The 26,183-nt window shown below is 31.4% G+C and overlaps 1 protein-coding gene across 1 annotated transcript in view; it reads left to right on the top strand.

Moving 5' to 3' along the window:
- LOC118183688 (rho guanine nucleotide exchange factor 17-like) overlaps window positions 1-26,183 on the top strand; it is a 597,408-nt gene that overhangs the window by 56,645 nt on the left and 514,580 nt on the right. The gene's annotated exons all lie outside the window — the stretch shown is intronic.

Here is a 26,183-nt window from a genome sequence, read left to right as displayed (position 1 = left end):
TTTCTAAGGGAAGCTGGCTCGAATCCACTTTACACATGGGGAAAATCACGAAAGCTACGGGAAAAAATTCTACATTCAACTATTTCAAAGGTAATAGAAGATAAAAGTAGAGTAGCGAAGTCAGTCAAATACATTTACCATGAAATGCACAAATTTGATTTGGATACCATATTGTATTTAGCGTTTCAAAAAATTCAGAAGCTCTAAAAAAATACTGACTCGAATAAATTGTTGGCTTACTACAGATGTAATCTGAAGTTTCGAGTGGCAGCTGCTTATTCCACAACTCGTTGTTAAATTGCGTTATTTAAGAAGCACGTGACTATTGTCTCGAAAAAAATAATTCTTTTCAAAATTCTTTATTTGCTTGATAACGCCCCAAGACATCCATTTCATACTGACGATTTAAACGAAAATATAAATGTCATATATTTATTGCCTAGTAGACAGCTGTGATTTAATCTGCTGATCAAGTTTCGATTGTCCGCAGGGATGTTATCGTAGAAACATACTTTCTCAAGCAATAAGTGGAATTCAGAACAAGGCTGTAATATCATTACTCGAGTTTCGGAAAAAATATAATATCATGAAACCAGAATAATAAAAACTTCGTAAGGAAAACAAAAATCTCAGAATGCCAATGCAAGGAATTTGGAAAACTTTACTGTCCCAGAAATTGCTGGGAAAATGTAATACGCGTGGTTTGATATTTCATAACGAACTGGCGAAGAAATGGTTGAAACAGAATGTACGCTGGTTTTAGACATCAGTATATAGCAGGGGTGGCCAAAGTGTGGCTTACGAACTTGCTACGGCTCTCGCAGGCAACTTGTGCGGCTCGTGCATATAAAATATACGCATGAAATATGGTAAACTAAAACTATCCAGTGTCCAAAAAGAAGTAATTAATTAGTTTAGACTCTTTTTACACAGTTATCAAGGATTTCTTTCTATTTAAAACCTCCTCCACTACTTCTATAATGATGTAAATATGAACTTATGGCGTTTAGAAAATCTAGATGCGGCTCTCGAACATTCCTGAATTCAAATGTGCGGCTCTTACTGACATGAAGTTTGGCCAACCCTGGTATATAGAATGCAGAAGAATTAGTAGAACAAGAAGAAAATGAGATGCCTGGTGACGATGCGATTAAAGTTAAGTAGCTGCGAAGAAGAAAAAGCAACGAGGAAGATAAAGAAGGAACATCACCAAACAATTTAGTATAAAACAATAACCTGATGCATTTTTAAAATTAAGGACTTCAGCTAATCAAAAATATGGATCAAAACATTAACCGCTTTGCCAAAATTAAAAAGCAAATTCAAGAAGCAGTTGAATGTTACTGCGAAATGTAGTCTACGATAAAAGAGGGGAAGACAGCTTGAACGAATTTTATGATTAAAGAAAATACTCCTGGTTCTAATGAATCATCCATTTACTCACCTATTATTTTTAATCAAAACGGAGGATATAAGTTCTTATATGTATATTCATTAATAGGAAGAAAGAGTATGTGTTTGTTTTAAAAATACGTATCTGTATCGTGCTTATGTATACGCGTATAAACGATTATTTATAAATGTTAGGGAAATTCATTAACTCTGAAAGCTATTTAATGCTAAATCACGAAATTAAAAAATGAAATTTACTACCTCAACTTAAAATCGAGTAACATTATTTTTAAGTTTTTCAATTACAATGTTTTAATACAATTGATGACTCGTAATTAAGATACTTAAAATTGAAATAAAAAAAATCATGAATTTAAACAATGTATTTAATACGTTGTACAATTTAGTGTCTGGCTTATAAAATAAATAAATAAAATGAAGTAATCTGATTAGGAAAACATTAATATTTTTTTCTCACTTTACGGAATCTAACATTGTTATTTTCGATAGAAACAGTTTTTATATCTCAGCAACCTAAAACATCTTTCTTTCTTTACATAATGAAATTTAGCAAAGAAGAAATTAAGCCGCTTTTGAGTTTGAACAGCAAAATGCTCATTAATATGGGATTACACGTGTTTTGATTCTTTGACAATGACCCATAAATTCTCAAGGACAGTCATGTTACTTAAATTTAAAGCTTTTTAATGACCATTAAAAACTGCTTTAGATATTTCCTGAAATTTAAGATTCGAGAGCTTTCAATAATCTGGTTGTACAGCATTTAGAGTAATTGTTATCACTATGCTATTCCTCAAGTTGCGATAAAAGTCAGGTGCTTTGCAAGCACTAGAAACAAAAATCTCTTATGAATTAGCAGTTTTAGGGTTCACAGTAAGGGGATAAGAAAATATTTTCGGATACCAATGTTAGCAAAGCAAAGATAAGATTCCTGAAACTATTGCTTTTGCGAATTTCTACTTTTTTTCCCAAAATATTGCATTTGTGAGTACGTAGCACAGACAGTATGATTTTTCGGATTTATCTCAGTTTATAACAGAAACAACATTATTAGAAAAAATTTCTTTCTTATTTACCGCAACTTATTTCTACTACTCAAAAGCAGTAATTGTACGGCGTTCACGGCTAGCTGTAAAATTGTTAAGCAAAACTGGTAAAATTTAACCCAAACAAACTTTCATATTTAACAAAAGGAATTTAACTAAACACAAACACTACATAAAGAAAATTACATCACCAAACTAGCAAGAAGTAACACAAATAACTTTTACTCAAACAAAGAACAAAATACATGTTCATGGTCTCCTGCCGAAACTCGAACTGACTTCGTTCAAGCGTAGGTGCTTTTTGAAAAGCGTCCGATAAGGTGCCGCTGCAGTACATGGGCGCTGTTTTCAAGCGTTGGTTACGTAATTTAAATTACTTAATTGAATTAAAATATGAATTAAGTGGTAAAATAAAAGTCCATTAAAATTCATTGAAATATATGCAAAGAAAAGTTAAATACTGAAACTAATAATGTGTACGGTGATGGCATATTGAACAGGAGCCCCTGTGGCAGTCGATCCCACTTTTGCAGCAGGGCGGTTTTCAATGCTTTTCGAAGAAGAATGGCGAGACGAAATTGCCCTCCAAAGAGCGTCTCAAGCATGCTCTATATTCAAGCATGCTCAAGCATGCTCTATATGTCTTAATTATGCTCTATATTGTTAAGCTTAAGACATTTGAATGGCTAGTACATACGGGGAATATCCTCATTTTCCATGTAATCGTCCACCAGCTGAGCCGTACACAGATGAATGTTATCGTCCATTAACACAAACCCAGAGATAACTGCGACCCTGAAAAGTCTAACATACGGTTCTAAGATCTCCTTTCTATACCGCATAATAATGTGTATAATATTGAACGTTAACAATGAAAAGACTGGAAAATTTAATTAATTACCGTTATGAATTCCCTTATAATCATCAAATGAGAAAGGCGGAGACGGAAAAAACGTTAAATAATGATATCTGGAAATAAAGTTTACTAATTTAGATAAGAAAGGCAGTATTCTTAAAATACTTTTGAGTATTTTAAGAATACTGCCTATACATACTACGAATGTCAATTACGTTACATGTGTTAAAAGGAAAAAGATGGTTGTGCTAAAAATGCTATAATGGACTCTTAAAATAACTTTTTGTTTAACATTCCTACGCTTTGGATAGAGAAACGTCTTTGCATTTAACTAAAACCATAGAACTCGAAGAGACACAAACAAGAGATAAAACTAAAATGAAGATTTATTAATGCTGCGTCTTGAAGAACACAACTAAAATTTAGCAAAATTTATCCTCCGCTGTTTGCGAGTTCTTAGGAACATATGTAAACTGCGAAAAAAAAAAAGGAACAGTTCTATGTCTCCTGTTCTATTGCGGCGATTGACGAAATTCAACTTTCCTTTTCCATGTCTCGAAAGCGCGACTTAGGATATGTATTAGATAGTATTTTTCTAATATACGCATCTTGACACAAAATCGAACTTTTTCTGAAATGTCATGCCAGTCGTTTTCCATATTTCGATTATACGATTCAAATTATGCCAAATTGCCAAGTTTTATAAAAATCGCACGAGTAGTTTTTAAAAAAATAGCTCTCAAAATTTTAGCTCCTCAATGTTAATTGAATTTGATATACATTTATTAATATGTCTTTTTTATTAAACTCATTTGATTCTTCCTTTCATATTTCAAAATTTAGGTTCATTCCAAATAAAATTCGCCTAAATTGTATGATTTACTTTTAAAATTTGTATTTTTAAATAATTTTTATAAATCTTTCGAAACACATTTTGAATTATAACCTTTTACCATTATCTTAACGTATATATATTTCTAAGCATACCTGCAAAAATTAGAGTTTTTGTATTCAAAATTTCCTAAGATATACATAAATTTACATTTTGAAATTTGGCGTATTTATTATAAGCGATAATAACGAAAACGTGGTTTACGCACTTTGCTAAAAATTATTTGAAAGTATGAACGATGACTTTTTTCCGCTAGTGAACAATGAAAAAAGGTAAGGAAAATAGGTTGCTATAAATTAAGAAGTTCACCAAGAGAATTATTCTTGGCGGAAACTGAAAAAAAAATTGCCAATATAAATTTTTAAATTTCTCCATAAATTTCGCACCAGAAATTACAAAATTTAATATCTAGGCATAATTTGAAACCTAGAATCGAAATATGGAATAAAGAATTGGTATGTTATTTTATAAGACCGATTTTGTGTCAAAATACCTATGTTAGAACAATGCTATATATAAATCTAATACATATCGCGCTTTCGAGACATGGAAAACGCAATTCGAATTTCGTCAATCGGCCTCGTAGAACAGGAGTAATAGAACTGTCTTTCTTTTCCGCCGTGTATAACACAGCAAACAGATTTTGTTTACTCAGACTGGCTTTAACTGTTTTTGACCCCTAAGCATAAATGGTAGCAATTACAAGGAAACAATCATCAAAAGCATCTAGATTAACGAAGACAAAACTGCCATCGTTGTGCGTTATCAAAATACTTTTAAAATTACATCTTACTTAAACACCATCTAATTTGCATTTTGATAAGGATGATAGAAGAAATAGAAGTTACAAGAAATAATTAACATAAAATAATATGTAGCACAAACTGAACATGTTTCACTGCGGCTGGTTTACTAATTAACTCATACGACACAGAGACTTTATTTCCTTCGCTTTTATTTAATTACATTATTTAATTACACTAATTCTAAATACGAAATAAGCGATGCTTAACAAATAATACAAAATAAAGAGCCATTCTACATGGCAGTCACAAGCACAAAATTCCGTCAACCACTAGTCTTGTTGCCACATGCAAAAAGTAGAAACAAAGAAACTCACACATTCTACAGCGATAAATCATAGATAAATTATCTTCAACTTCCGGTGGGAGCGGGCTGATAGTTCAGCTATGAAATAAACAAATTAAGCGATCTTAGATTTTAAGCACTGATCCCAATACTCACATAAACTATGATATCTAAAATAAACCTTACACATTTAATGTCAAAATACTACCATAGCGAACTACCTCCCAGATGTTACGGAGAATACAGAAAATATATAAATAAAATATATTCAAAACAGTTCATTCAGTTGCGTTCTCCATTTACCCGAGGCTGGGCGCATTATGAATAAAGACAAAAAATCTTATTAAGCCAACAAGTCTTTATTTTTATCATAACAGTCTTTTTGCTTCCTTATACGAAGTAAAAAGGAAGTATTGTAATCGCGAAATATTTCAGGCTGCATATTTCAACGAAAATATACATTTTGACCGCTATCGAATGCAATTTAACGATGATTTTGCGTGATATCTGTACGTAAGGACAGAATAAAAGACTCTTTCCCTCCAAAAAAATTATAAAACTGCTTTAAAATGAATTCTGAAGAGAATTATTCGTGGCGTCTGTACGAATGTATGTAAGTACGTATCTCGCATAACTCAAAAACGAGTAGCCTCAGAACGTTAAAATTTTGTATATAATACTACTATAACATGTAGATGTGCACCGGCTCAGTGATCTCAGTTTCTTTACTCTTACATGCTTGTAAATTGCACATTTTTTGCTTTAAAAATGATTGAATTATGTTGTTCTTATCTTCCGTTTAAGGTTTTTATTCCTTTAGTAAATCTGTATGCAATATGTTTGGAATTATCAACAATTTTAAAGTTGTTTAAGTGCCACTAAGCCTAATAATTTTTTTTGATGGCGGCCATTGCTTGTTTACATTTGAAACAGCGTAATAGAGGATTTGTTGCCAATCTAGAGAAACTTAGCTTCGCAACAACAAAGGTAACGCCTTCATTTATTATTGCGAATTAAATCATGCTTAATCCTTTCTGGAATTTTTTCGAAGAAATAAGTGTTTAAGATTTACTTCGTAATTTTTAATACAGATATTTTGAGTTTTTATGTAATTTTGCCTTGTCGCGAAGTCAGAACTGAATTAATTGAATGAGAAATATTCAATCGTCTGTGAAAAATTGTTTCTTTTTTATTTTGTTTGTTTTATTTCTTTTATGCATCATTATAGCTTTATTATAGTATTTGAATAGAACATGTGGCAACGATGAGATAATTCTTTTAATGATATAAATTTTGTGCATTCTGAGTTATAATATAAACGAAATATAATACTGTTAAGTGAACCTAGCGCCAGAGTGTCGCTATGGTAAACAAATAGCGTGAACTTTAAGGAATGCATTTATTCTATTATGGTTTATGCGCTGTCGGCGATGTAGATTATCATTCAATCCAATAAGTTTAAATGAAATGCAAGAAAAAATGCGTATAATTTAATATCCCGTGCAAGAAAGTCATGTGGTGTACACATCAGATTTTTTTTTCTTCCGAGATCAGTTTTCAATTCTGTCTACAGGAAAAAATTCAAAATATTCAGCACGCAGGCTGACGTCATGAACACCAGCGCATCGCTCCAGTTATTACTTCAGTTAATTTCACACCACCAGATGTTAAAATGAGAAATGAAGTTTCATCATGACTAGATCTCGAATAATTAGTTAATTGCCATGCGAATTATGTTGCACATATTTAGTTGATATAATTGTTTTATAATAAAATAAACACCATGTAAAATTCTATTAGATATTACCTACATAATATGCATTATTATGTAAATCTATATTAACTACAATTTACGTGCTTAGATGAGGGAGATGGACGCTAAGAACGTGTTATAAAGAGTTTTCAAATGAGGATGGTTTAGAAAAAATTCTGTTCAAAAAGAATATCAAATAATTATTAATGTAAATTACATCAAATGCCTTTATGTAAGAAAGCAAGGAGCTGTCAAATCGTATAGCATTGGACATATTTAGATGAAAAAGGCAGATATGGTTTTAAACAATCATCAATTACGAAATTTTAGGTACGAAATGTGGTTACAGCAAGTGATCATCGCATGATTAACACTGTAAATTATATGCATGTGCTAAGAGAAAAAATGATTGCTTTACAAAACAAAAACTAATTTCATTGGAAATTGCACACATGTATCTAAGAAAAGCAGTTGGATAGCAGAGTTATATGATAACCATAGGATCTGATCATGATATCTGGAGCTATATGATTATTTCACTGTTTTTTGAAATATTATTGAAAAACTCAAGAATACACGTTTAAATTCTGCTTTAAAGACGCTGTTTTGTTCTGGAAAGTTAACCACACTTTTAAGGAATTAATGAATCTAGTGGATTTAGTAAGGGAACTGATATCAGGAACGCAACAGAGGTAATGGGAATTTAAGACGGTTGACGTGATACCAAAATTGAAACTGCGGAGAAACATTAATATTTATTTTCTGTACAGAAATTGTAAATTCCTTGTTTAGTATATGATCCATTGTTAGCAGGAGCGCAACAAGTGCGATGTGAACCAAGAAGTGTTAACGTGCACATAAGATACTCATCTTATGTGCACGTTAACACTTTCTTGCCATGAACGCAAAGCTCTAATATAAAACCCAGCAGTTGTTGCAAAAGTAGTGGCGTTGTGATACGATTAAAATGAAATGCTATTTAAAAATTCATCCATTTCAAAATAAATGCGAGTTTGAAGATTATTTAATAAAAAAATATCTGATGTGTACACCGCATGACTTCCTTGTACGAAATATTAAATTAAACGCATTTTTTTCGGCATTTCATTTAACGTATTTCCTCGAATTTCATTAGAAATATATTTCTCATTCAATTAATTAATTCTCACTTCGCAGCAATGCAAAAATACATAAAAACACAAAACATCTTCATTTTTTCCCTGCGTTTCATTAAAACGTATTTCCCCGAATTTCATTAGAAATATATTTCTCATTCAATTTTCACTTCGCGGCAAAGCGAAAATACATAAAAACTCAAAATATTTTCATTAAAAATTGAAAGGTATAGGAAAACATAAAACACTAAATACAGTTAAAACAAATAAAAACAGTTTTTGCAATTAAAACTATAGTTTCTACGCAAAAACAAGCAATTCGGCCAGCAGGCAAGAAGGCAGCTATTTCGGTGCACAAAACTAAAAGTTTCGTTTTAATCCCACTCGGCAAGAAGACACTGAAGGTGCAGAAAGTTTTAATCCATTATTCTGCTAAGTTTCAAATGTAAACAAAAATGGCTGCTATAGTAAAAAAAATTAGGCTTAGATGAAACAACTTTTGCATGCAGATTGCCGACAGGCATAAAAACATTAACCGGAAAATAAGAACAATGTAATTCAAACATTTTTAAAGCAAACAATGCGCAATTTACCAGCACATAAGAATAAAAAAAAACTGACCTCATTGAGTTGAGTAACACAGGGGCTATATATATATAATAATAATAAAATTCGATAGTCAAGAATACACTTAAAAATCTAACTGTATGTTCTTTTCATTTTTAATGGCGACGTTCTCTTATTTGAAAGTACGTGGAATTAAAATGCACAGCCCCGTAGTCAAGTTGTTTTTCCCGCCTTTTCTACACGTACAGTTATAGAATGTTCTGGAAATATTTAAAGCGAACTGGATTGGCTGACGAGGCTGACGTCATTTCATGGAAGCTCCGCCTTTCCAGAGGCTATAAAAGGACTCGCAAAAGAATATCGGGGGCTCTTTCTTAAATGTTACGACGCAGTAAACTTCATACAAAAAGTTATTAGTAATTCTTTTTATTTACTCCGGATATCTGATTTTGTAACTTCTATTTCTCCTAAATAATAATAAATGGATCATGTTTTTTTTTTTAAACTTATCGTCTGATAATTTAAGCTACGACTAAAGCTGGTACATCACACACACACACACACACATATATATATATATACTTTTGGTGCGGCCGAGTGCAACCAAAAAGAGAGGTCCACAACCGCATCTTATAGCAGTCCTATATACAAAATTTCAGCGTTCTGAGACTGCTCATTTTTGAGTTATGCGAGATACATACATGTACGTACGTACAGATGCCACAAAAAGTATCTTCTGAATCCATTTTAAATTAGTTTTATAAATCGTTTGTGGAAAAAGAGTACTCGATTCTGTCCTTTCGTGCAGATGTCACACAAAAGCATCGTTTAATTGCATTCCATAGCGGTCAAAAAGGATATTCGAGTCTGTCCACAAAAGTCAGAAGAGAAAGATTGATCAAGTTTTTCATATCAATGTATTTTTGCGAATTATGTTATTCTAAAATGAAACACGAGCATAGCTTGCTTACAAAGAAAACTGTGTATGGATTCTCAGCTTAATGATACATTAAGAGTGAATAATGGACCTGATTTGTGAAAGAGATTAAAAATTTATCAATTTGTCTTAAATCTTTAGTTTTTAAATAAAATATATTCAGGTTTATTTTCTATTTTATTTTATTAAATTGTTAAGCATTTTATATTATATTCCTATCCTCGCAAAGTACTAAATTTGCGACCTGGAATTTAAAAAAATGAAATTATTGAATTGATTTTTCTTACCGGTAATATCTGTTTTTCTATATTTTAAATAGCGTGATTGCTTAATTTAACAACACGAAAAAAATTGAAAAGAGTCTTCTAAGGACTTTCTGAAGGTTAAACATTCTGTTACATGCTTTAGCAAGCATATTTTGTATAATAAATTGCGAAGCTTTTTTGTTTCAGAAATATTTCGTGGTAGTCTTCTGAACCGAGTAATTCTTCACTTAATGTGTATGCATCATCAGTTCCGTTAGCGATCTGTGGTGCATGTTTGCACTGGGAACGGAATTTGCCTAATTTAAATATACGTAAAATGTACTGTAACTCCTAAACTTGTCACTCCTGTGCGCATTCATTGATGTTGAGAGCTTCTGGAAGAGCAAAAAGTGAAAACGTTTTCTCAGGAAAAAGCTGAAAAAAGTGAAACTAGAAGATTACATCATGCGTATATTTTTAGAAAGAAGTAAGAAATAATAATAATAAAAATAATAATATAATAGGTTTTAGATTTTAAATTAGGTTCAAAGAGGTCTTTTTTAACATTTTGTCTGTTACCTTTATTTATTAAATATCACGTTCTTCGCACTTAGACAATAAAATTCAGTTCAACAGCAATATCGCAAAATAGTTTTAAATTGAGCATATCCTTTAGAATTTCCGATACAGAGTCTCGCGGGTTGGAGATAAAAATGTTTCTTCTGTACAATGTTGCCATTGCTCGCTGTGAAATCCTTGAGTTTTCTAATAAAAAATTCGTTGAAGAGTTACAAAATATGAAATCGATAATAAAACTGTTGTAATTGAAGATTTGGTGTTCTTTGAAGAATCTTGAGAGATAAGTATAGTGGTGAGTGTGACGCCAAGGTTGTCTGCTACAGAAGTATAAACTGCATCAAGTTGAAAAATTGAATCAGTGTCTTCTGTCCTTAAGATTTAACAATATAGATGTATCAGACTTTGACACACTGATGAACTTATAGGATGGATAACGTCCGAATGTACTAGAGTACACGATGAATTGATCCTGCTTAACAGCCCTTTTCATATAGGCAGGTATATGGCGATGTAGATCCAGAATGCTTAAGTAGATTCTTATCTCCAATATGCTGTTTCTTGGTAGGGTTTCTTGCATCACGTTTCTGCACCACGCTTAAAAGAATCACAGCGGCTGGCCACGTCGGCAAACATCATCAGATAGGAGTAGCAGGGAGGTAGAAAACTGGACCCTCAGAATCTGGAAGACAGATTGCCCTTTCTATATTCGTCTCTCCTCATCGGCAGGAACCTTCCGCATAGCTATACAGTTCGTCTTTTCTGCTCAGCGCAATCGCGAACGGGAGAAATGCACATTTCTATCTCTAACAAAAACAAATCCCAAATTTCAAATTTGGTCTTCCACATGCCCATATTCGCAGTAGGATTACGTCATTCAAAATTCACTGGCTCTGTGTACCATTATTTTATCACAATGCGAGAAATAAACATACATTTATGCTGATTTTTCATTATTTAATTTCTTCAAATATAATGCAGGACTCTAACATTTGGTGGCAACAGTTTGAAAAGTGAAACGGACATTTATAGTGAACCAACGCAAAATCACAAAATGAAAACAATATTCCTTCAGGGACAAAGCCCCTTTTGGATTAATAATAATAAAAAGTGAAAACTTTTAGATTTTATATAACGCACAAAGGGGAGTTTTGTTTCATGAGGGACTCAAAACAGAATGAAAACAATATTTCTTCAGGGACAAAGCTCCTTTGGATTAATAATAATAAAAAGTGAAGACTTTTAGATTTTATATAACGCACAAAGGGGAGTTTTGTTTCATGAGGGACTCAAAACAGGATTTGAAAAGTAATACAGACATTCAAAGTTATTCGACGCAAAAGATCGTTAGACATTGTAAAGTTTTTACGTTGCTACGCTACCAACATAATACCAGAAAATATGTAAAGAAACCTCACGCATAATATATCCGTGCTTGGAAGATGCACACGATGTTAATGAAACGCTTCGAAATACTTGGAGTCTTCTAATCAAAAACTCGTTAAGTTTTACAAAATATGAAATAGATAATAAAACATATTTCAAATTCCGAATGCCCATATTTCAGTGAATGGCTACATTATTCAAAATTTGATGTCTCTGGGTTTCATTGTTTTTACAGTGCGAAAAGCTTACATATATTTATACAGATTCTTCATTATTTAATTTCTTTAAATATAATGCAGGGCTCTAATATTAAATTTCAACAATTTGAAAAATGATTCAAACTTTTATAGTGAACCAACGCAAATTGCCAAAACGAAATTAATAGCCCTTCTGGTTAGCCATTTGAGCTAAAAATAATACTTCATTAAAAATATACATTCTTACGAATTTTGTTTCTGTGTAAATAAGTTTGGAGAAATTATATGTGGAATTGTAGTATCTTTTGTACAATGTAGCATGAAACGTTTGGAGACGGCGAAGCTCTGCCGTAAAGTAAGATTACAGGAGTAAGTCTATTTAACCCTGAGGTAAATGTCTATTTCGCTGAATTGGCGAGATATCCCAAATTTGGCGATGGCTTTGGCGAGTAATTTTTGTAGCCAAATTTAGCAAGAAATCTCCCAAAGTCAAACTTGGCGACCATTTGCCGATATTTGGGCCCGGTCCCTGTGTAACTGTAATTGATCCCTAGATCCTGTAACTGTACTCGTATATGCCTTCGTGTAATTTTGAGGAATGGAAAGTACTAGAAAATCCGGGAAAACCTCTGTAAAACCGGAGAGAGCGTCAGTTGTCGATTTTTTTTTAGTTCAAAGCTGACTTCGAAGTATTGAGAGATCGCGCGAGCTTCGCTCTTTGGATGCGTTTTTCATTGTGGTGTGTTTAATGTAATAGTAGTTTGAAGTGGTAACTACTGTTTGTGCTCTGCTATACTGAGAAGAGCTATAGAAGTCTTTTGTGGAAAGCTCCAAAAATGTAAAGTGTTTCTTTTGGAAAAGTACATTTTATCAATCTATCGTCGGTTCTGTATGCATTCAGTTCATTACGTAGCAACACATATTGTTGAATCAAGGATATCCATCCGAAATATGGAATTATTTGGTACTGATTTGATAATTTTGGCGTTATGTCAATAAAATTTAAGCGTTCAATTAAAGTCACTGTTAAAACGGAGTTGAATTACAATTTGAAATTCTACTGATTCAAGAAAATTTGAGGTTAATATTATTTGTTATTTATTATTTGATTATTTGTTTGTTAATTTAAGTTAGATATTTGCAGGCCATATAACTTCAAAAATTTACTTTTTCGAAGGAAAGCAGCTTTATTTTCACACTAGAAGAAATATTTTCTAACTAAGTTTCTACAGTTTGTTCTTTATGCTGATAACATTCTTGTACAATATGCAGAATACAGTTTACATACTTAAAATATTTTCGAAAGATGCAGGATTCGGCCCATTAACCAATGCAATATATGCAAAGATTAATCTCCCAACATGATTCTGCTAATTTGATGGAGCATTTGTTCTGTTTGAAAGAAATAAAAATTGTTAAAATTCTTCCAATAACTAATTCAACTGATTTTGCTATTCAATTCTTATTTGAACTCGAGACGTTTAATTACTTTCTGTTTCTTGACGTCTTGATAACATGCAATAAATCCAACTTGAGTACTACTGTGTTTCATGATTCCTCATTTGTTTGCCCCCATCTCCGCCCTTCCAACGCTGTCATTCTGATGTACAATTTTGCTTGTTCTTTCATTACTTCGTTTTCAAGGTACTAGAATTTTGCTTCTATATTGTTTGCTTCTTTGCTTCTTTATCAAGAACTCAACTGTTTAGGAGCTTTTGTTACTGAGAGTGATTTTTTCTTTCATATTTTTGAACAGGAGTTTAAAAATAAGCACAAAACAAAGAAAAAGACAGCGATGCAGTCTCCTCATAAAGAGCATGAACTTTGTGTTTTATGGAAAAATTTAAGTAATCTTTCATTTTTCAGAGATGCTGATTAAAGCGTTACATTGACTCTTCTCTGCAGCTAAATCTGTTCCAGTAACATCTTCCATTGGCAAATTAGATTTTCTACAGTCGTTTCACAATTTGTAAAAATATTTCACTCCGGGTTCCTGATCGGAATCGTATTCCCTGATTTATAAGAAATTATTTCTCACTTGCTTTACATTTACATTTAATCCATAGATGGCGCCAGGACCTTCGTTTCATATCATTTAGACATAACATTCTCGAAGTTTTTTTTTCTGTTGGTCTCTTCTAGGTACGTTTTACTTATTCGTCATTTACAGTCCCTCAGCTGAAAAGAAAGCTTTGTTTTAATTTGGAAACTACAGCAAATTTACTCATGTTACGCTGATTTCTTTAGCACAGTAAGTTCTGTAAATTTATGCAACTTACGTTGGTTCCTGTTGCTTATTAACAGTTACTTTAACGTACATCACAGCAGTTATAAAGTAATGGATAAAATATTAAACATATCTAAGTTCTTTCTCAATATGAGAAATTTCAGAAATAAGTGAATTGTGAAAAGCTCGCGCAGAAGTTAATTTAGCATAAAAATGGACGCAATGAAGCATTTTAATAAATTAGGGAAGGATTAGGAATAAAGGCATTAAAAGCATTCTTCTGAAAATAATTACTAATAAATAAAAAGAAATTTCTTCCACCACCAGCATAATTTACATTCAATAATGTTTTTCCAGTAACAAAACTGAAGTTCTTCACTTTGTGTAAAAAGTAACTGATTTTTTTCCCTGACGGTTTTATCATTTAATAACAAAGCTCGACAAAAAAATTCTCTCAGTATATGTAATGAATATCCTGTACACTTTAGGCCTTTTTTTCTTCGAAGTCAGACTTTAAAATGCTGCATCAGCAAACATCTCCGAGAAATAAGTTGCTTTTTCTAAAAGGAAAAGTGGTATATCGAATCAGAGAATAAAATAAAAGTTTTTGTCACAGGCATATTTATGCTTCCGTTAGTATGATATTTTATGTGGTAAGTGTCAGATACTACAGTATTCATACAAACAGAAAAACAAAATTTTAGCTACTATGAACAAATGTATTATTATTATAATGGTTAAAGTTTATTGGAGGAACATGACAATCAAAAACTCGGAAAATCGACTTTCTATCGATTCACCTAAAATAATAAATTAAAAGCAGTTTTATTTTGTAACAGGTAAAACGTATTTCCCAGAGTTTGCAATATCAGATACACAGATGAAAGAATGAATTTTCTTTTACCTCTCTAGCTTATATTGCAAACATCAAAGTACCTAATGACTGATGCAAGCATTACTTCAAACGATGCATTCTGATGACAGTAACTAGAATCTGTATGCTGATTTAAAAATAAGGTACCACTGCTAGGATTGAAAGTAAGCTTTTCTAAATGAGATTGGTTTATTATGCGAATGGAATAATTTGAGCAGGGGACAATCAATACATCATAAACAAATGCCTGTAGATGAAACTTGTATACCTAGTAAGAAAGAACACGATTCGTTAAATCTGAGTCAGCTGTATAAAGATTTATTTGGTCAACCTTATTATATAATTTCTGTTCAACAAATTTCCTTATTTTTTTAAAAGATTGCTAACTCAGTTTTACAGTGATGTCTGGTAGGTGGCAGTTTTTAAGTGACGAACGGTCTTGCACTACTATCTGGTAAGTGACTGTTTTATAGTGCACGAAGTTTTACAGTGATGTCTGTAGTGTTAGAGATCTCTGTAATAGTTTTCTTGTTTCTTACACATTTTAATGATTGGTCACGCCACTATGCCACTCTGCTTAAGTGCATGTTGTGTCCAGTCTGCCATTTTGAAATTGGATGAAATTCATGAACAAAAATTTTACATAAACTCTAAAAAATTAGAGACCCGTCAGATACTTAAACAAGTTTATCATCGTCACTGTTTAAATCGAATACAGGATTATGAATGGTTTAAGCCAGCTTCTTAATCTTTTTCCTCTCGTGCTAACAGAAGACAATGAATAAGGCAAGAAAAATATAATGAATAAAAAATGATTATTGTAGTATTAATTTCAAATAAATACAGTGATAACACATATTTTAACCTAAAATGAAACGTTATTAATGTATCATAATGAGTCTGATTATCAGTGTTTCTAAAATGGGAATAAAAAAATAGTGAATTGAAGCATTTATTAATTATTCATCAGACCTAAGCCAATACTAAAACCCTAAGCATTCTCGAAACAGTGTTATACCACAGTAGCATATTAAACTTATGATTGTTTTAAATTGTTGTTAAGTTGAGTTATGGCAAAGCACACGAGGGCTATCTGCCTAAGGGGAGGGATGCCTTCGTGGAGGACTTTCTAAGGGAAACTGGCTACACGCTACACATGGGGAAAACCACGAAAACGCCCATCGAATCTCGGACCGAACTACCAGTGTTCAGCGACTTTACCGCTAGACAGCTGGTGGACCTGTTTTAAATCGATTTTATATATTGCTCATAGATACTAAATTTAAAACAAAAACTGAGACCCTATAATCGAAAGGTTCAGTATCTTGGTACTCTCGCAATCATGTACAGGAAAAAAAAACTATTTTTTATTCTCAGTTACTGCCAATTTAAAAATCATAAAACACTTCCTTGGTTCTCCACGAGAATTTAATGTTTAAGAGGAGAATGCAGTTATTTTTTTGAATATATTCTTCTATAAACACATATCGAGGAGCAGCAAATTTTCAGCAATAGTGCAAGTTTTACCACTTTTCTAGATATAACTTATTTTATAGGATTCTTTAATCGCAATTTCATCCTCTGTATTAGCTGATAATAAATCAGATTTTACATAAGGACCTTTAGACAATCACTGAAAGTTTATTACTTTTATTTGTAGGTGGGATGTCTCTATGCATCAGTAACGAAGGTTTCGTACTTCACATTTGCCTAAAACCTCCCTACGTGTTATACAAAGAGGACTGGGGTTGCCATTCTCTCCTGTGATGGAATTAAATACTGAACATTCATCACAAGACATTTTTTTCTTCTAAGAAGAACCCTGTTTGGAATTTTCTTACAACTAATTGGTCTATCTCTTACCAGAGTTAACTTCACTCCACCCTCAGCTGCTTCTTTGGAAATGTTTAGCGCAGATGCCAAATCAGAGCACATCCATGGTAGTTTCAGTTCTGAGCTAAAATTTACCTTTTTAACAATATATATAAAATAAGCAATGATACAAAAATTTATATATAAACAGACTTTACATGTAATTATTCTAAAGGGCAAAAACTAATATAACATAAAACTCAGCCCTCAAACAAATTTGTTTGTAATATTGTAAAGAAAGACAGCTACAGTAGAACTTTTAACTGCTAGCAACGGAATTGAATACATATTTTTGAAACTTACTTGCTCATGGTTTGCCAAAACTGTGTAGAAATTATACCATGCGAAGTCCGTTGGTTGTGTTTTTGATCTAAACGGCCACGATTAAATAAATGATATTTAAAATCATACTGATTATTTAAACTTGAAACGCATAGTTGATTCTGAGGCGAAATCAGTATATATATATACTTCATTTTAGGAATGTGTGCTTCTTTGAAATGCAAATAAAATTTTAAACTGATGCGAGTGAGAACTCTTCATTTTCGACGATCTGGCTCGGCTAGGAAATATAAAATAATTGTTAACCAAATAGATTTCAAGTAGTTTTATTAAATATTACATGCTAAAGACGGTACATGTTTAGATTATTATTTTAGATTAATTTACAGAGCATCCGCCAATTTACCTGAAAGTCATTCAGTTTCACTTAATTTTACTTGATTTCACTTGACTTAATTCAAAGTAAAGTTCACTTAATTTAACGATAGGTCACTCGTTAAAGTGAATCGAATCTTATAATGCTGGTCAGTAATTTGATAAATTTAGGTTATAGTACATTATTCAGTGATATACATCACGCAAGGGAAAGAGATATATTTCTTAAAGGTTCCTGTAGAGTTATTTAATGGTTTTTCAACAACGTTGTAAATACCAATATTATCAATTATGGCGATAATTTCATAAATGAGGTGACTGAAATGAACTTTAACATCCAACCATGCACCCACCTGCATCATGACCAGTCGTTAAATAACTATTAACATTATACAGTGTTTTCTATAAATTAAATAAAGCGAATCACAGGATATTTACTCAAAGCATAATGAAAGATAAGAAATGTTTCTTTAACTTCTGTTTGAATGGCAAACTATTTAATAAACACAAGGCCTTAGAAGAAATATCTTCGCAAGATTTCATAAAGAGAAAATGAAAGATTTCTGGGAGGACTTGAGGAGACTTTTTTGAGGAGACTGTTTCATATATTTATTCTTAATAAGAAAAATTGCAATATGTTTTCTCTTCTTTTTGTATCCCGGTCAGAACCGAGAACGAATTTACCTGTGTTTAACTACATTACTCACTCATTTGCAATCACAAATGTAGCATGTGAAAAAAGTATTTAATCAAAAAATGTGTAATGCCTAAATGCTAAAGGGTTCATTATCTTGATGTTTATTTTTCATGACACTAAACAGAAGTGAAAACAATTATTAAGTTAACTGGAAAAGAGTGAAACATTTAAATAAAAGTACTTAAAATTACACTGTACTTGCATATTCGCAATTGTTTTCATTTACTTATTATTTTCTACAGAATGAAAAAATCTGATGTGTACACCACATGACTTCGTTGTACGGAATATTAAATTATACGCTTTCTTTCTTGCATTTCATTTAAACTTATTGGATTGAATTAAATCTACTTCGCCGACAGCGCATAAACCACAATAGAATAAATGCATTCTTTAAAATTCACTCTATTTGTTTACCATAGCGACACTCTGGCGTTACGTTCATTTACCAGTATTATATTTCCTTCATATTATAACTCAGAATGCACAAAATTTATATCATTAAAAGAATTATCTCATCGTTGCCACATGTTATATTCAAATACTGTAATAAAGCTAGAACGATGTATAAAATAAAGTAAGCAAACAAAACAAAAAAGAAACAGTTTTTCACATACGATTCATTTCTAATTCAATTAATTCAGTTCTCTCTTCGCCACAAGCCAAAAAATACATAAAACTCAAAATATCTGTATTAAAAATTCCGAAGTAAATCTTAAACACTCATTTCCTCGAAAAAATTCCAGAAAGCATTAAGCATGATTTACATGTTGGTAAATTCCTTATTTTGAGTATTTTTACTTCTTTGTACGAAGTAAAAAGGAAGTATTGTAATCGCGAAAAGTTTCAGGCAGCATATTTCAACGAAAATACCCATTTTGACCGCTATCAAATGCAATTTAACGACGTTTTTGCTTGATATCTGTACGTAAGGACAGAATAAAATACTCTTTTCCTTCAAAAAAATTATAAAACTGCTTTAAAATTAATTCTGAAGAGAATGCTTCGTGGCGTCTGTACGAACGTATATACCCATTTACGTGCTACACGTACGTATCTCGCATAACTCAAAAACGAGTTGCCTCAGAACATTGAAATTTTGTATATCAGACTGCTATAACATGTAGATGTGCACCTCGTATTTTGGTTGCAATCGGCCGCACCAAACGTATATAAATATATTTATATATATATCCACTCTGTTACCCGGCTCAGTGATCTCAGTTTCTTTACTCTTATATGTTTGTAAATTGTACATTTTTTGCTTTAAAAATGATTGAATTATGTTGTTTTTATATTCCGGTTAAGGATTTTATGCCTTTCGTAAATCTGTGTGCAATATTTTTAGAATTAACAGCAATTTTAAAGTTGTTTAATTGCCGTTAGGCCTTTTTTAATGGCGGCCATTGATGTTTACATTTGAAACAGGAGACTAGTGGATTTGTTGCCAATCTAGAGAAACTTAGCTTTGCAACAACAAAGATAACGCATTCATTTATTATTGCCAATTAAATCATGCTTAATTCTTTCTGGAATTTTTTCGAGGAAATAAGTGTTTGAGATTTACTTCGTAATTTTTAATATAGGTATTTTGAGTTTTTATGTACTTTTGCCTTCTCGCGAAGTCAGAACTGACTTAATTAAATGAGAAATACTCAATCGTCTGTGAAAAACCGTTTCTTTTTTGTTTTGTTTGCTTAATTTCTTTTATACATAATTCTAGCTTTATTATAGTATTTGAATAGAACATGTGGCAACGATTAGATAATTCTATTCTTTAAATGATAAAAATTTTGTGCATTATGAGCTATAACATGAACGAAATATATAAGTTACCTGTTATATAATTATAGGATTATATAACAGTTAACTTAGTTTCCGTTATATAATTATTATATAAGTTAACTCTTATATAATTATGGATACTGTTAAGTGAATCTAGCGCCAGACTGTCGCTATGGTAAACAAATACTAGAGTGAATTTTAAAGAATGCATTTATTCTATTGTGGTTTATGCGCTGTCGGCGAAGTAGATTTAATTCAATCCAATAAGTTTAAATGAAATGCAAGAAAAAATGCGCATAATTTAATATTCCAATAAAAGGAAGTCATGTGGTGTACACGTCAGATTTTTTACGTTTGTATTTCTATATTTTTCTAAATTTCTTCATGCATTATTTCACGCAAAGTTCTCTGATCTGTTTTCCGTTATCAGAAACTTTGCACAAATGAATGTTAGATACCAAATTTTCGATTCATTAGTTAGAAATAACATTATATATTTTTAGCGTTTTACTCAACAATTAAATAAAGCGAATCACATGATATTTACTCAAAGCATAATGAAAGATAGGAAATGTTTCTTTAACTTCTGTTTGAATGGCAAACTATTTAATAAACACAAGGCCTTAGAAGAAATATCTTCGCAAGATTTCATAAAGAGAAAATGAAAGATTTCTGGGAGGCTATTTTGAGGAGACTGTTTCATATATTTGTTCTTAATAAGAAAAATTGCAATATGTTTTCTCTTCTTTTTGTATCCCGGTCAGAACCGAGAACGAATTTACCTGTGTTTAACTACATTACTCACTCATTTGCAATCACAAATGTAGCATGTGAAAAAAGTATTTAATCAAAAAATGTGTAATGCCTAAATGCTAAAGGGTTCATTATCCTGATGTTTTTTTTTCATGACACTAAACAGAAGTGAAAACAATTATTAAGGTAACTGAAAAGAGTGAAACATTTAAATAAAAATACATAAAATTCCACTGTACTTGCATATTCGCAATTTTTTTCATTTACTTATTATTTTCTACAGAATGAAAAAATCGGATGTGTACACCACATGACTTCCTTGTACGGAATATTAAATTATACGCATTCTTTCTTGCATTTCATTTAAACTTATTGGATTGAATTAAATCTACTTCGCCGACAGCGCATAAACCACAATAGAATAAATGCATTCTTTAAAATTCACTTTATTTGTTTACCATAGCGACACTCTGGCGTTACGTTCATTTACCAGTATTATATTTCCTTCATATTATAACTCAGAATGCACAAAATTTATATCATTAAAAGAATTATCTCATCGTTGCCACATATTATATTCAAATACTGTAATAAAGCTAGAACGATGTATAAAATAAAGTAAGCAAACTAAACAAAAAAGAAACAGTTTTACACATACGATTGAGCATTTCTCATTCAATTAATTCAGTTCTCTCTTCGCCACAAGAAAAAAAATACATAAAACTCAAAATATCTGTTTTAAAAATTCCGAAGTAAATCTTAAGCGTTTATTTCCTCGAAAAAATTCCAGAAAGCATTAAGCATAATTTAAGTGGCAATAATAAATGAAGGCGTTATCTTTGTTGTTGGGAAGCTACGTTTCTCTAGATTGGCTTCTCCGCTGATCCACTACTCTGCTGGTTCAAATGTAAACAAGCAATGGCCGCCATCAAAAAAATTATTAGGCTTAGCGGCACTTAAGCAACTTTAAAATTGTTAATAATTATAAAAATATTGCATACAGATTTACTAAAGTTATAAAAACCTTAACCGCAAGATAAGAACAACATAATTCAATCATTTTTAAAGCAAAAAATGTACAATTTACAAACATATAAGAGTAAAGAAACTGAGATCACTGAGCCGGGTAACAGAGTGGATATATATATGAATATATTTATATACGTTTGGCGCGACCGATTGCAACCAAAATACGAGGTGCACATCTACATGTTATAGTAGTCCTATATACAAAATTTCAATGTTCTGAGGCTACTCGTTTTTGAGTTATGCGAGATACGTACGTACGTACATACGTTCGTACAGACGCCACGAAAAATTCTCTTCAGAATTAATTTTAAAGCAGTTTTATAATTTTTTTGAAGAAAAAGAGTATTTTATTCTGTCCTTACGTACAGATATCACGCAAAAACATCGTTAAATTGCATTCGATAGCGGTCAAAATGGATATTTTCGTTGAAATATGCTGCCTGAAACCTTTCACGGGTACAGTACTTACTTTTTACTTCGTACAAGGAAGTAAAAAACATAATTATCATCTAAAATCTTCGAAAGTTTTGCAAAATTGTATGTTTATAACAATCTAATCATTTTAATTCAACAAAGCAGTATTAATGATACAAAAGAGAAAAATATAATAACCAGCATTCAAGATCGTTTATTTTTAATACGTTTATGATTTAACTGACATTTATGCCACAGTGTCTTCAATATCTCTAATTAAAAATTATATGTTTATTTCATATCTTGACTTTTAACACATTTCATTTTTTGTTTAAAGTATAATAAAGCACGTTTTCTCTCACATATCGACAAAAAACGCATAAAATATGGAGATCATATCTTATACCGATGGTTAGCAAAATCAATTCCCTTAATTACTTTTTAGATTACAAATAGTTTTCAAAACATAAAATATATAATGTAATTTTGATATTCATTGCGTGATTATTTTCCTCTTTCATAAATGAAAATAAGTGTTGAATTATGAACTAGAAAAAGATAGCGTATTATTTACGACATGTAATTTTAAAAAAATATTTATGCTTGTAATTTTCAAAAGTTTTTGTAAACAAATATGCATTTGTTTCTATTCTGTTTCAAAGACTATAAACCATGTAAAGTATTTCAATAATGAACTTTTGTTTGATATACCGATTATGGCAATGGTTCTAAAAATCTATATTTGTATGTAAAGCTCGATATTTCAATATCAGCTCGAGTTAGTTAGATTTATGTTGTATTTTTATATTCTGTTTGTAGCATATAATAGATAAATTTAATTCAGATTTAATTAGTTTTATTTATAAGTCTGTCCCCAAATGATGTAAACATTCAGAAATTGAGTTCTTATCCAATAAAAGGATTTTAACCAAGTAAAATGAAATCAAAACAAATTCTTGATCACTTTTGAAGTGAAGCAAAAGTAACACACAGAATAACAATATTGGAAAGTTCAGACGACAGGAATTAGAGGTAATTTTATAATTTCACAAGTTTTGTACATAGATAGATAATTTTAGTGAAATTATATATGAAATTCTTATATTTTTCTGTATAATGTAATATTAAAATCTAGAGAGACGATGCTGTACCGGAAAAATAAGAATACACGCGCAAATCTATTTGACATTGAGTAAATGACTATCTTTCTAATTTGGCGAGAAATCGCCAAAAATCGCCAAACATGGCAACCATTTGACGACATTTTGGTCCGGTTTATGTATCGCCGCAACAAGTACTGTAATTGGATAATTGTAGTTGATCCTCTAAGTAGCTGTAACCATATATAGCCTTCAGGTTTTTTCTAATAATTTCGGGAAGCAGAAAGTTCTAGAAATTTCTCTACGGTCGGATGAAAACTATATAAGACCGGAGAGAGCATCTGTTCTGAATTGTTTTTGTAGTTTTTAGTTCAGCGTGAGTTCAGACTTATGAGGTATCTCCGAGTCAGCTTCGCTCTTTAGATGCGCCTTGCATTGCGTTGTGTTTAACGTTCCTAGTAGTCTGAAGTGTAACTATTGATTGTACTCTGTGATGCTGAAGAGTTGTGACACTGCAAAGTTTTGTGGAAGTTTCCAGCACTGTGAAGTGCTTCCATTGATAAAATTAATTTTATCAATATATCATCAGACCTATACGCATTCAATCTATTACAAACCCATACGCAGGCAACAGTAAATCTTTAATCCTATTTTCGAAGGTTTTAAAACAGAATCTTCCAAAATGATACTGCAAATTTATAAAATATGCCACTGATTCTTGTTTGAAATCTCCAATAATGGTTTTGAAGAATTTTATACTATAATATCGACGAAATTTCTCACTATTATGATTTTTTACTTTTATTCTAGTTTTTTTTTGTTTGAATTTTTATTCTTTAAATGGTAAAACCATTTGCATAAAAAATTCGTATTGTGAAATGAGTTTAAGTTTCGGTCTGTGTTATATTTATACTGTGGAAATATAACTCGAATCCTCTTTCCTCCCCCCACTCCAATTTCCCCCCAAAATTTCAGTTTGTTGAAATTTAATTTCGTAATTTTTTTAGGTCTTTAATCTTAAGGGAAGGTAGTAAACATCATTGAAATACGAACAGCAAAACTTTTGTGAATTATGTCAAAATAAATTGTCTATTTGAAACACTTGAATGCAATATAAACATTTTATTTGACATGTTCCATGTATTACATTTTTAACATATAGGATTACGTACCTACCTGATCGAATAACATATAACAATGCAGACTCAAAATGATTTTTTACCCTTTGCTTTAGCATATTTAAATTTCGTGCTGATCTGTCGCAAATCATATTTGCAATTCCAGTACATTTCAAAGAGGTTAAAATGGAGATATCTGTAGAATAGAACTATCAGTCCAGTCCCTGAAAGTCTTTCTATATCTCTCCTGTGTGTATCGACCCATCCGGCAGCGTGGCATGACGCATTATCCCGCGAAAAGAACGTACAAAGACAGAAATCCTTTCCTTTCTAGACGGTTGGTTGACAAAATTGAAATTGCATTTTTCATGTCTCACAGGAATGCTTTAGAATATATATTAGACTGATCCAAGGCACATGAGTTAATATATTTTTTTGACATTCGAAGCAATTTTTTAAAATTTAGAGCAGAATTTTTATAGGTCAGTTTTATGCCGAAATATTCAAATTTTATATAAAGTATACCGGAACTTCAATTAAAATTTGCAGTTTAAAAGCCGGCATTATCGTTAGCCCACAGGGGCAATTTGCGCAGAAGGGCTATTAATTTCGTTTTGCCATTTTGCGTCGTCCACTATAAAACGGCGTTTCACTTTTCAAATTGTTGCCACCAAATGTCAGAGATCTGCATTATATTTAAAGAAACTAAATAATGAAGAATCTCCATGAATGCATTCATGTTTCTTGCATTGTGAAAAAACAACGGTACCTAGAGCCATCAAATTTTGAATTATGTAATCCTCCACCTGAATATCAGCTAGAACCCCGAATTTTGAATTTTGAACTTGTTTTATTATCTATTTCATATTTTGTAAAACCTTAACGAATTTTGATTAACAACGCTACGATTTCAAAGCGAGCAATGGCAACCTTCTACGGAAAAATACATTTTTATGTCCAGCGCGCAAGATGACCTTCGAAAATTCTAAACATATCCTGTTTTTAAATATTTTATGATATTGTTGTTGAAATGAATTTTATAAATTTTAAGAACGAAATAACATGATATTTAATAAATAAAGGTAGTAAATAAAACATTAATATAACGCCCTCTTGGACGTAATATAAAATCTGAAAGCTTTTTTTATTATTATTTAATATTTATTATTATTTTGCAAAAGATTACCAATAATAATCTTAAATACTATAATGTTTTACTGCTTTAAATTAAAATTGCATAGACATACACTCTTACAATAACGAAAGCTCAAATGAGTTAACGTATTATAAGTACTGAATTATTAGTACCGTATATAGCACTGAACCTTAAACTAAATGCTTTGTTGGGAATGACATTATTTTCAAGTTAACGGGGAAATCTTAATGTTTATGCAATAGTTAAATGAATTTGTTATATATGTATATATATATATGTAATAATAAAAATCCATAGTCAAGAATACACTTAAAATTCTAACTGTATGTTCTTTTCATTTTTTAATGGCGACGGTCTCTTATTTGAAAGTGCTTAAATCCACAGCCCCGTAGTCAAGTTGTTTTTCCCGCCTTTTCCTACTATAGAATG

Source organism: Stegodyphus dumicola, chromosome 6 (assembly GCF_044657685.1).
Source record: "Stegodyphus dumicola isolate Sdum_Otavi_A_Nest chromosome 6, ASM4465768v1".
NCBI lineage: Eukaryota > Metazoa > Arthropoda > Arachnida > Araneae > Eresidae > Stegodyphus > Stegodyphus dumicola.
The sequence above is the reverse complement of the archived record's forward strand: the minus strand, read 5'-3'. Positions and strand labels throughout refer to the sequence as shown.